At 41.4% G+C, this 12,538-nt stretch overlaps 1 long non-coding RNA gene across 1 annotated transcript in view; it reads right to left on the bottom strand.

Annotated features, from left to right (window-relative positions):
* LOC141585458 (uncharacterized) overlaps positions 1-10,396 on the bottom strand; it is a 98,838-nt gene extending 88,442 nt beyond the window's left edge. The window contains exon 1 of the long non-coding RNA XR_012518975.1: positions 10,221-10,396. This is a non-coding gene — a long non-coding RNA (uncharacterized LOC141585458). The remainder of the gene's footprint in view (positions 1-10,220) is intronic.
* Positions 10,397-12,538: the final 2,142 nt, after the last annotated feature.

Below are 12,538 nucleotides of genomic sequence, written 5' to 3' on the forward strand. Positions count from 1 at the left end.
CTTCTATGTAATTGGATTTGAACAAACAAAATAATATGTGTGAAATCATCTGCAAGTGTCTACTGTCTATTAGGTACTCAATACACGTTGGCTAAATCTAAAACTATTAAATCTATTTTTTTCTTAGTAGTTCATAAGTATTTCTTTTTCTTTTTTCCTCCAAAACTGTTCTTCTTTTAGCATGCTCCATGAATCATGGCTTGAGAATATATCAAATACCAGGAACAGAATCAGTTTTTAGTTGAACCTGTTTTTAGGAACAGGACAAGAAATCGCTTTCAAAAACATGTTTAGAATATTTTCTATTTCCAAGAAAGCTTGTTGAAAACTTAGACAGAAAGCTCAGGTTTCAGATTAAGTAAATACTATATGTATGGTAGCCTTAGATGAATTAGCCTACCAAATCTGATTGCTTTTGGCCTTTTAATGTATTATGTTATATTTGTCTCTATGCTGTTCTGTAATTACTCCTCAGCAGCTTTATTTGTGTGCTTTCTTGTAAGCAACATTAAGGCAGGATCCATTAATTTTTATGTTTTTTTTTCTTTCTTTCCCATTAAAACATGCAGCAAAGGGAAGTACACAGAGCAACACAAAGAGAAAAATGGACTTTGAAGTTAAAAGACTTGAAGATGAATCCTAGTTCCCCAAATTATCAGGTATGTGATAATGGGCAATTCGCATAACCACTGGAACTCTGTTTCTTTTTCCCAAAGTAAGGATGAAGACTAAATAAGTCACAGGGTGGTTTATAATCCAATGAGTCAAAGCAGATGAAAGAGATCTATAATGGTACAAGAACTATAAAAGTGTAAGTTTCTGCATCAAACAGAGTCTAGGTAGTTCATCTTCAGAAATGTTCATTTTCCTTCTAAGTGTACAAATACAGTACATTTCAAAGCATCCTTTGCAGTTTGGTGTAGCCATCTGACTGATCTATGACAAATCGAATGGGCAGAAAGTAAAAGATAGTACTTCCAGGTCTAACTCATAAAAATGTCCCACGTAAGTGTCTCTGTCGGTCAGCCGAATAGATATTGATATCCAGAGTACTTGTGGAAGCTTGTATTGAAAAATGGTAGAGGCTTCAGCCTGAGTACCTGAATGACTGCACGGAATAGAGTCCTCATTCCATCCTGCTGCCAAAGGGACTTTATGTAAGTGGGAACTAAACCACTGTTGTGTTAATTCATTGATATTTTAGTTTATTTGGACCAGCAGCTAGCATAATCCTAACAAATGCAAGTGATATTATTCAGTGTTAGACAATGTAATTTTCTTCCAATATCTGTGGGGATTTTCTGTCTCTGTGCTGGCAGCTTTCAAATACAAAAATGTTGGTATCACAGTTGAAAAATTTAAAAACCTGAAAAAGGTACAAATCAGCAATAATTATAGTGCAGTCACACCTGTGTTTAACAGGATCCCAGTATCCATAAATCATGCAGTCAGTGCAATGCTCAGTTGGCCAACCTTTGAACACTGTGTGGTTATTTGCGTAGTCTTGGCTACTGCCCTCACTTTGTTTTCACATTTGTTCATGAGGGAAATTATCACACATTCTAATGACCATATGAACTTTTTCTTAACTCATATGCAAAGCAAGTTGTGCCCACACATCACAATGTCATATAACCTCTGCCAACCAAGGATGTTTCAAAATATACTGCTATTAATATAAGAAGTCTTAGTTACAGCAAAAGTATGTTTTTCAAATTAATCATAAGTTGGCATCACGGCTTCCCTCATGACTCTCCCTGAGGGTCCAGGGTCTGGGCTCTTTAAGGTAACCCTCAGCCTTATGAAACCCAAGGCATATACACAAAGAATTCAATGTGGGGTTGGTAGCTCCAACAGAGTTGGGTACTTCAAGGCATGGCCCACAGACCTCAGCAGAACTGATCTGCGAGGCACTCCTAATTCATTTCACATCCTGCTAATCAAAAGATTATCTCTAACACCCTTTCAGCTCTGCCAGGTTTTAGTTTGTGATTGCTTTCATATTTGCCTTGAAGCTCTATCTTTTATCATATTTTCATGGTTGTTTCTTTTATCTTCAACATTTAACTTCTGTATCCTAACTCATGTTTATTATTCCATAGTGCCTTGTACAGAACCTCAACAAATTGTGAGCTCAACCACGGTTTACCTAGTACTTTCTGATGTGAGTATAACAAAGACTGCTACTCCTTGGCACCTAAGCCCCGGTTTTCAAAGCACATTCATACTTTACCCACTGTAACTCTATAAAATTAGAAGGGTGAGATTCTTATGTATAGATTAGGGTACACAAGCTAAGAGAGACAAATTGTTTGTTGGGGTTTCTGTGACAAAGAAATGGCAGATCTGAAACTAGCTCCCTCTTTCCTAACTTCCAATTCAGCATTCATTCTGGTGAATCACTCGTAGCCACTATAACATTCAAGGAGTTATGGTGATGAGGTGATGACCGAAGAGAAACAGAGAATAGTCACACTGGCACCTTACAAAATACCCTCACGAATAAAAATGGTAATTAAAAAAGAAGAGATAAGACATTTTGCCCCTAGCTGTTCTGACATTTTAAAATGAGGATTATTTCTGAATAACCATATTTTCTGAGGTACTTGAATAAACAAATACAACAGTTGGCCATGGTGAGTAGAGCAACAATGGTCTTAGTAAGAGTCATAACTTTTAAGGCTGGGTGCAGTGGCTCACGCCTGTAATTCAAGCACTTTGGGAGGCTGAGGTGGGCAGATTACCAGAAGTTGGGAGTTCAAGAGCAGCCTGACCAAAATGGAGAAACCCGTCTCTATTAAAATTATAAAATTAGCTGGGCACGGTGGCTCATGCCTGAAACCCAAGTTACTTGGGAGGCTAAGGTAGGAGAACCACTTGAACTCAGGAGGTAGAGGTCACAGTGAGCCGAGATCACGCCATTGCACTCCAGCCTGGGCAACAAGAGTGAAACTCCGTCTCAAAAAAATAAATAAATAAATAAATAAAGAGTCATGGTATTTTAACCAGGAATTTAAGTGAGCCTTCGTATAAGTGCAAAAGGACCTTTGGAACATGCCTAACACTGAGAAAATTAAGAGGAAAAGGAATCTTAATTTAGAGAATTTGGAGCACTGATAACATTACAAGAATATTACATATGACTTGGCAGAGACTGCTAGCTAACTAGCCAAAACTTGTTGACACCTCCTTTGTGCCTAAAGCTAGACTGTATTTCTAAGTCTTCCGTGAAGTTTTTTGTGGCCATATAAATTAGGATGGAAGCAAAAATACCATGATCCACATCTAGACTTGGTCGGTAAAAACTCCTAATTGTGGAACAGTTCTTTCTGTAGGAGTGGCCATAGCCACAAGATACAAGGAGCTTTAATAATCACACGCAAGAACCCATTTCTGCACACCTGTCTCCTTCCATACCTGGGTTTGTTACTTCATCTTACCTTATTCTAACTAATCCAAGCAGTTGAGCGAAGTATAAAACGTGGTAACGAAGAGAGAAAACAACAACTACCCACACAAAAAACTCTCAGGCAATTACTGGTACTCCTGAAGGATCATGCCACAGAAAAAATAATTTTCAACAGAAAATTGGTGGATGAAAGTGTAGCTTCATTTTAGGAGATTCCTATGTTATTCATGTATTTGAAAATGAAACATTACCATTTATCATATAGGCAAGTACTGACTTTAAATTTTAAAAAAAAGACAAGAGATCGAAGTTTTTTGTTACTCTCAAATGTGTCACTATTTGGCATAAAACTCAAGTACTCTTCAAAGTAATAACCATGACTTTGTTTGACATATTTCGGGGATCAGGAATGATTTATGACATTTATAAAAGAAATAGAATCAGTCAAATTTTGCATTCAATAATATCTGCATATTATATATGCTATATACATGTTTGTTTTTACATATTCCTTTCATCTTTCTATCTCAATCCACCTACTTACCTACCTGTTATGGGCTCTGAAATTAATCTGCCTGCACTAAAATCTAGTTATGTCACTCATCTGTAGCATGCCTTTGGGAAAGTTGCATAACCTCTCTGGTTTTTATCTGTTGTGAAATTAAGTGAGTGCATGCATACGGTGGCCATGGAAATGCACCTCCCAGATCTCCTACAACAGGGAACATATTTGACTGGTGGCTCCAATAGCTGACTTCCTGGATCTTCCCCCATGCTCAACAAAGGTTTTGTTCTTGTTGCCCAGGCTAGAGTACAATGGCACCAACTTGGCTCACCACCACCTCCGCCTTCCAGGTTCAAGCAATTCTCCTGCCTCAGCCTCCTGAGTTGCTGGGATTATAGGCATACACCACCAGGCCCGACTAATTTTTTATTTTTAATAGAGACTGGGTTTCTCCATGTTGGTTAGGCTGGTCTCGAACTCCCGACCTCAGGTCACCCATCCACTCGGCCTCCGAGTGCTTGGATTATACGAGTGAGCCAGGGCACCCGACCAGAAGAGGAACACTTTTAAGGAGCAATTTCGGCTTGAGGCCTCCCCTCATCGTGGTTGGAACTTTCTTAGAACAGTCCTATAGGTTGAGATTCTTCCTACCGAATCTGCTCACTGTCTAAAGGTTCTTTCTCTTATTTGCTTTCCTCCTCTTTATCCCCGACAGCTATTTAGTTGTTCTTAGTAAAATTTATGCATGTCTCACCACATCTTGGAGACACAAAATAACACAATGCCTGACAAGAGTTAGCATAGCGTTAAGTGCTTACTGTCTATTGGCTATTGTTTTTTTTTTTTTTTTTTTTTTTTTTTTTTTTGAGATGGAGTCTTGCTTTGTCACCCAGGCTCACTGCAGCCTCTGTCCCCTGGGTTCCAGCGATTCTCCTGCCTCAGCCTCCTAGATAGCTGGGATTACAGGCACATGCTACCATACCAAGCTAATTTTTGTGTTTTTAGTAGAAAAGGAGTTTCACCATGTTGGCCAGCCTAGTCTCAAACTCCTGGCCTCAAGTGATTCACCCACCTTGGCCTCTTCAAGTGCTGGGATTACAGGCACGAGCCACAGTGCCTGGCCACCTATTGACTATTTTTATTTGTATTATTTTTATTCATTAAAGAGTAGATCCCATTAGCACAATGGTAAAGTGGCAGGCTTGGGTGTCAGGTGAACCTAGAGTAGACTTTCAAGACTAGGAAAAACATATATAAGAAAATCTCCTTTGGAAAGCAAAGGCAGGTGGATTGCCTGAGCTCAGGAGTTCAAGATCACCCTAGCCAACATGGTAAAACCCCATTTCTGCTAAAATATTTATATATATATAAATATATATAAAATAGCTGGACGTGGTGGCTCATGCCTGTAATTCCAGCTACTCAGGAGACTGAGGCAGGAGAATCTCTTGAACCTGGGAGGTGGAGGTTGCAGTGATCCGAGATGGTGCCACTGCACTCTAGCCTGGGCAACAAATGCAAAAAACTCCATCTCAAGAAAAAAAGAAAAGAAAATGTCATATCTTAGGGAATATTATTATATCATCACTTAAAATGAATATGCATACAGAAACTATAAAAAATAACATATAAGGGCTGATTTATAATTCGTGGTTGCTTTAGATATATTTTTTAGTTTCATATTTAAAGTTCCCTCATCTTTATTCTAATTTTAGAGATATGGTGAAATAAGGTTGAAGGAGTAAAGGAAAATGGAGTGTGACTTAATTTTGCATTGAACACCTGAATTTTATAGCACATACACAGATAAGCTCTTTCACATAGTTGGTATAGGCTTTAAGATAAATGAGGTAAAATAAAAATAGTAGGGGCAACAATAACTCTTCTCTAATACAGAAAGTGATAGAGATAGAGCGTGACTTTCTATTTGTGAATTCTTAGTACCAGCCAGACATGCATTATAATATATATTGAATGTTGTATATGAATAGAGTTGAACACTAAGTGGTTTGGGGACAAAGTCAAAGAATATAAATGTGTGATCTCTGATCTCTGTCATTGGGCTGCTAAAGGCTTACATGGATCTTCATATGTAAATAACTTATTAATAAAGGATCACAACGTACAACCCATGTTCAGAGATGCTGTAAACATTGGTAAGTAGACAATAAGAAGTTATCTTATGTCTAACTAGTCAGAATGGCTATTATTCTAACCAGTCAGAACGGCCATTATTAAAAAGTCAAAAATTAACAGGGGCTGGCGAGGCCATTCAGAAAAGCAGAGATTTCTACACCATTGGTGGGACCGTAAATTATTTCAACCACTATGGAAAGCAGTTTGGAGGTTTCTCAAAGAACACTGAACTATCATTCAATCTAGCAATCCCATTACTGGGTATATATCCAAAGGAAAAGATATTGTTCTAATAAAAAGACAAATGCATTCATATGCCCATTGCAGTACTATTTACTATAGCAAAGAGATGGAATCAACCTAGGTGCCCGTCAGTGGTGGAAGTGATAAAGAAAATGTGGTACATATACGCCATGGAATAACATACAGCCATAAAAGAGAATAAAATAGGCTGGGCGTAGTGGCTCATACCTGTAATCCAGCACTCTGGGAGGCCAAGGTGGGTGGATCACCTGAGGTCAGGAGTTCAAGACAAGCCTGGCAACATGGTGAAACCTCTTCTCTACTAAAAATACAAAAACGTTAGCCAGGCATGGTGGCGTGCACCTCTAGTCCAAGGTACTCAGGAGACTGAGGCACAAGAATCACTTGAATCCAGAATGTAGAAGTTGCAATAAGCCGAAATCACACCACTGCTCTCCAGCCTGGGTGACAGAGTAAGACTCTGTCTCAAAAAGAAGAGACAGAACAAAATAATATCCTTTGCAGCAACATGGCTGCAGCAGCTGGAGGTCATGAGCCTAAGCAAATAAATACAGAAACAGAAAACTTATATCACTTATATTCTCACTTACACATGAAAGTGAATCGTCTGATACTCATGGACGGAAAAATGGGAAGAACAGACACTGGGCAGAAGGAGGGAGACGGATGAGGGCTGAGAACTATCTACTGGGTACCATGCTCACTATCTAGGTGGTTAAAATCAATGATTTTAGTATGAATTAAACATGAAAAAAAAGGTTTGGCACCCACAAACCTTAGTGTCATGCAATATATCCATGGGACTAACCTGCACATGTACCTCCAGAATCTCAAATAAAAGTGGAAATTATTAAAAAACAAATGAAAACATTTCTAAATTACCCACCATGTTTCAGGCATGGTACTTATGTTATCCCATGAAATCCTATTGAGAGGAACTGTGAACCTTCTCTATATTCTGGGTAAGAAAGCTGAGATATAGATTAGGATACAGACCCAGGAATTTTTTTTCTTTTGGTGAGATGGAGTCTGGTTCTGTCGCCCAGGCGGGAGTGCGATGGCACGATCTCAGCTCACTGCAACCTCCGCCTCCTGCAAACTCAGGATTGTAACCAGCCTTTACCTGGGGCCAGGGCTTTTCTTGTTAGCCATTGAGACACTAAGAGTCCACAGGGTTCTAGTCAATAATCTAAACAAAATGACTGATTTTAACGGACACAAATCTTGAGTAGTTAGTGTACCTCACAGCTTTTACAAAAGGTAACAGAGAATATTCCAAAGATAGAATAGAGAAACCAAGGCAAAGGAACAAAATGGAAAGAAAGCAAACCACAGGTACAGGAGAGAAAGACAGCTCTGCCTAACCGCACTAGAAGCTCTGTTTGGGGAAGTACTGAGATGAAACCGGGCAGTGGAGGGGAACAGGTCATTGCTGGACAGCCTGAAGTGCAGGTCATGGCAGGGTTGACACCTGCTGTTGAAGGCACTTTGTTCTGAGCTGTAGGTTCTGGGCCTGGATTCCTGGCATGAGGGCGTAGAGGGCTGGTTTAGGGGTGTAACTCTGGAAATGGAAAGCAGGGTATGAATCAGAAACAAAACCGAAACCAAACCCCAACTGTTTACAGAGCAAGCATTGGGGACTGGTGACGTCCCATAAAGGAAACATGAGGAGGAAGGCCAGCCCTGGTGTGCATGGGCACTGGTAGCACGTGGGGCAGAGGGTTTAGGACACCGGGGTGAGGCGGGGCAGGCAGGAAATACTGTCAGCAGTAACAGCAAACCCCACAGCCCTGCTTTCCATGATCATCACACACTGTGCGCGGCCTATATACACGCTGTCTGGGAATAGGAGGCGGGCCTCCCATGGTGTTTATCACGGGACCCCATGCAGGTGCAGAATCGCCTGCTGTAGGGAATGCAGCAGACCAAAGGATCTCGCTCAGATTGGAGTCACAGCTGACCAGAATGTCACCCTCAGGCGCCTGCCAGGCCTCTCAGGGAAGTTCTGCCATTGCTCTCCCCCACCCTTCCTCAGAGCCAGAGCTAATGCCCTGTGAAAAAAACTGGAGCTACAGCCACCATCTCCCCAGGGCCACTGTGTATTTCTGCAGCTCAAGTGGGCCCCGGCGTGGGCAGCTAACAGTCTGCGGTGCACACGCTGTTGCCACGACACGTGGCTGCCTCATCAGTGCCTATTATGCTGTATAAAGCTGCACTGATGTGCCTCTTAAAAGCTTACCACGGACACACCTACCATCTGACACCATACAATTAATTAGCCCTGCGCTCCCGGAGCCCACGGTTAGCAGCAGCGTCGATGCATTAGAGGAATGGTTACTGGAGGCCCCACACAGCCTGTGCGCCTACAGAGAGCCTTCTCCCTTCTACAGTAAAGGATGGGGTGGGCGGGGGTCATGTTCTGTGGATCACCGAAAAGTGTTAATTTTCCAGAGCATTTCCTCCTAAGAAAACCACTGTGCTATCTCGTCATGTGATCCATTACAGTTTACCCCGCTGGGAAATGTTCCCCCTTCCCTAGACAGAGAAAATAGGACTTCACTGAACAATTTATATGTTTGGCTGGAGAAGTATATTTGTTTGGGGAGCTCTGTGACATTTCACTTCACCAGACAATCTTATAGGAAATTCCTGTGACACCTCCATGTGCTATATTCTTCCATGTCTCACCCCAGTCCCAGCTCCCCCACTCCCTGCTACATACACACACAGACACACACATACATGTACTCACTTACACATAGACAAAGTCATCCTCTCACACACACACCTATTATTCACCACACACACAGGCACAGATATGCACTCACACAGACATGCACTCACTTACACAGACACAGACATGCACTCACACAGACACACACACTCGCCTATTACTCACCACACAGACACTCACAAAGACCTGTACTCACACATATACACAGAGACATGTACTCACTGACACATACACACAGATACACACTCACATATACACAGACATGCACTCACATATACACAGACACTTGCCTATTATTCACCATATAGACACACATACAGTCACACACAAACATGCCTCGCTGTTACACATAGACACAGTCATGCACTTACACGCACACAGACACTCATCTATTTACCACACACACACACACACACACACTCACCTATTATTCACCACACAGACACACACAGAGACATGCACTCACTCACACAGCCATGCACCTATCATTCACCACAAAGACACACACACACAGACACCCACTCATACAGACGCACACAGACATGCACTCACACACATACACATGCACCTATTATTCATCAAAGACACACACACAGACACACACTCACCCACCCCGCCACACAGACATGCACCGAGTCACCACACATAGACACACACACACACACACACACACACAGACACCCACTCATGCACAGATACACACAGACATGCACCCATTCACCACACAGATACACACATACATATACACACACTCTCCCACTCACAGACATGCATCTACTCTCTCTCTCTCTCACACACACACACATTCACCCACCCCCCACACACAGACATACACCTATTCACCACACAGACACACACACGCATACATACAGGCACTCACCCACTCACACACAGATATACACACAGACATGCATCCATTCACCACACATAGATACACACACACATATACACACACTCACCCACTCACATGCAGACACACACACAGATTTGCACCTACTCATACACACAAAGACATGCACTCACACTCACACAGACATGTACCTACTCACAGACACACACACACACTCACACAGACATGTACACACACACACACACACACACACACACACACAGAGGTCAGGCTCAAATCTACTTCAAAATGCAGACAGGACAATAGTGCAAAGCAAACTTACAGAGTACAATGCTACTTGAAGGTTTCTCAAGCATCCGAGAGAGGCAAGGAGCTGGGTCTAATAGACACTGGAATTCTAGCCTACGAAGTAACAATCGGGGTTTGTGCTATTCCACCGACAAATGCAGTTTTGGACAAGGAGAACAGAGCACTGAAAACCTGGATTCTTCTTAGAAATTCCAGCTATGGGCTGTAATTGTCAGAGCATGGAGAGCAGCCAACGGTCAGGGAGACTAGGAGGAGAGCTTTTGTGAGCTGTAAAGGAAGCCAGTGTGCTTTCTCCAGCAGGACGCTTTGTTGGGGAGGAGGAAATGTGTTTGAGGAGGCCTGTTTACACCCCAAGGGGCAATGCAAATTCACTGGTGAGTGCCCCCCAGGGACACAAGGGCAGGGAATGAAAGGTTTTAGGGTAATGTAAAATGTTCCCTCTGGTGCTGATTTTTCTAACCAGGAAATAAGAAAGTTTCTACCTTTCACAGAATCTGTTTTTATCCATCTGCAGTCTCAGGAACTGAGACAGCTTTTCTGTTGCAACTTAAAACAAATAAAAATAAAAAATAAAAGCTGAACCTTTGATACCAAAACATCTCAATAGCTGTTTTTTTGTTACTGTCACAGACACACACATAGTCATGAATTCTCTCTCCCTCTCTCTCTCTCTCTCTCTCTCTCTCTCTCTCTCACACACACACACACACACACACACACACACACACACACAAACACCACATTTTAGTGGTGGTGGTGGTGGTGCATCCCCCAGTCTTTATTCTGATTCACCGTCTGCTCTGAAAAGACAACTTTTCTTGGGCAGTGCCAAGAGAACAGTTTTTGCTGAATTTCCAGCTGGAAGTTTTAGGAATTAAAATGTCCCAGTATGTCAGCACTCATGCTATTTCTAGTCATGCTTTGAATCAGATGTGCCTAAAAATAAGGATTTTCAGATCCTAACAACAACAACAAAACAAAACAAAACAAAAAAAAACAAAAAAAACAAAAAAACTTTACCGTGGCATGCTTTGAAGAATACCCAAGTACTTATCTATTTATTTGGAGTTGGAGGTGGTAACTTCTGGTCAAGGGGAAAGGCCTGTTGAATATTTTGTAACAAAGAAATGTTTAAAATAGATGCCTTTTATTCAAGTTCACCTTCAGAAGTCACACCATCTCCTATTCCTGAGCCACTTGCGGCGATTAAACATTTTTGTATCACAGTCTCTTAAAGCACATGAAATTTTGTTTTCCTTTTTTATGCCCCAGACTCCCTCAATATATAAGACAAAGAGCCTCAAGAAAAGAATTGAATTTAGGGGCTGGTAGTCAATGTCAGCACATCCTCTTACAAGCTCTAGTGACAGTAAACTGCACCACCGATGAGACCACATGCTCCAGGCAGACAGATGGAGACCCTCAGGGGGTCACATCTCCCCTTGTAAGGAAAGCTGGAGTCACATACATGCACAGTTTTGGCAGGAAAAAAAATACAAGACCAAGACATTGACACTTCACAGAAGGCACTAGCAACTTAGTTACAGAGACCTTAACCCTCTCAGCTTCCTGACTCTATTTTCTCATTTTCCCATGGGTTAGGCAGCTACATTCTTCCTTGAGCACATTTTGCTAAGAAGAATAAGATGGAAAATTAGCATTCTTGGAGGCTCCAGCAATCATGCAGATGCAATAAGCTGAATATGTCTTGCAACAAAAATAAAACACGGAGCATGCTTCCATTTGGATCTGCACTCTCCTAATAGCAACCACACAGGTGCACTAGATTTGGGATTACTGAAGATAGCACAGAACAGGGTGGGAGGGTGGGGGCGGGGGTGTTAGTGACAGAGAGAGAGAGAGGTTAAATGGGAAAGGGAGGGGCACACTGGATCAGAGTTTTATTCCTAGGACAGTATACATGAAAGAGATACTATGAGGTAATCGGACAGGTAAACTGAAAGGAGAGAATTTATGTTTTTAGCTGATTAAAATATGGTGTCTTCCAGTAAACAAATAAATATTTATATTAAAACGGGACTACAGACGATGGCAAAGTAGATTACCTTTTTGATCCATACAAGGTGTGGCTTTATTTTTATATTAAATATTTGAGTTTTGAAGACTTTAAAATATCTTTTTATTTGTTCTGGAAGCCACATTATCTATCACAGGAAAAATTTTGATTGTATTCATTATGGGAACAATGAATAAATCATTCACTTCTTCATTCATCCATTTATTTCCTCACTCTGAGGCACTGCCTTGCAGGCCATTTAGAGTAATTGGTCCCCACCAACCAAATGCCTTGAGCATCCCCCAGTCACTGTG

Source organism: Saimiri boliviensis, chromosome 8 (assembly GCF_048565385.1).
Source record: "Saimiri boliviensis isolate mSaiBol1 chromosome 8, mSaiBol1.pri, whole genome shotgun sequence".
Taxonomy (NCBI): domain Eukaryota; kingdom Metazoa; phylum Chordata; class Mammalia; order Primates; family Cebidae; genus Saimiri; species Saimiri boliviensis.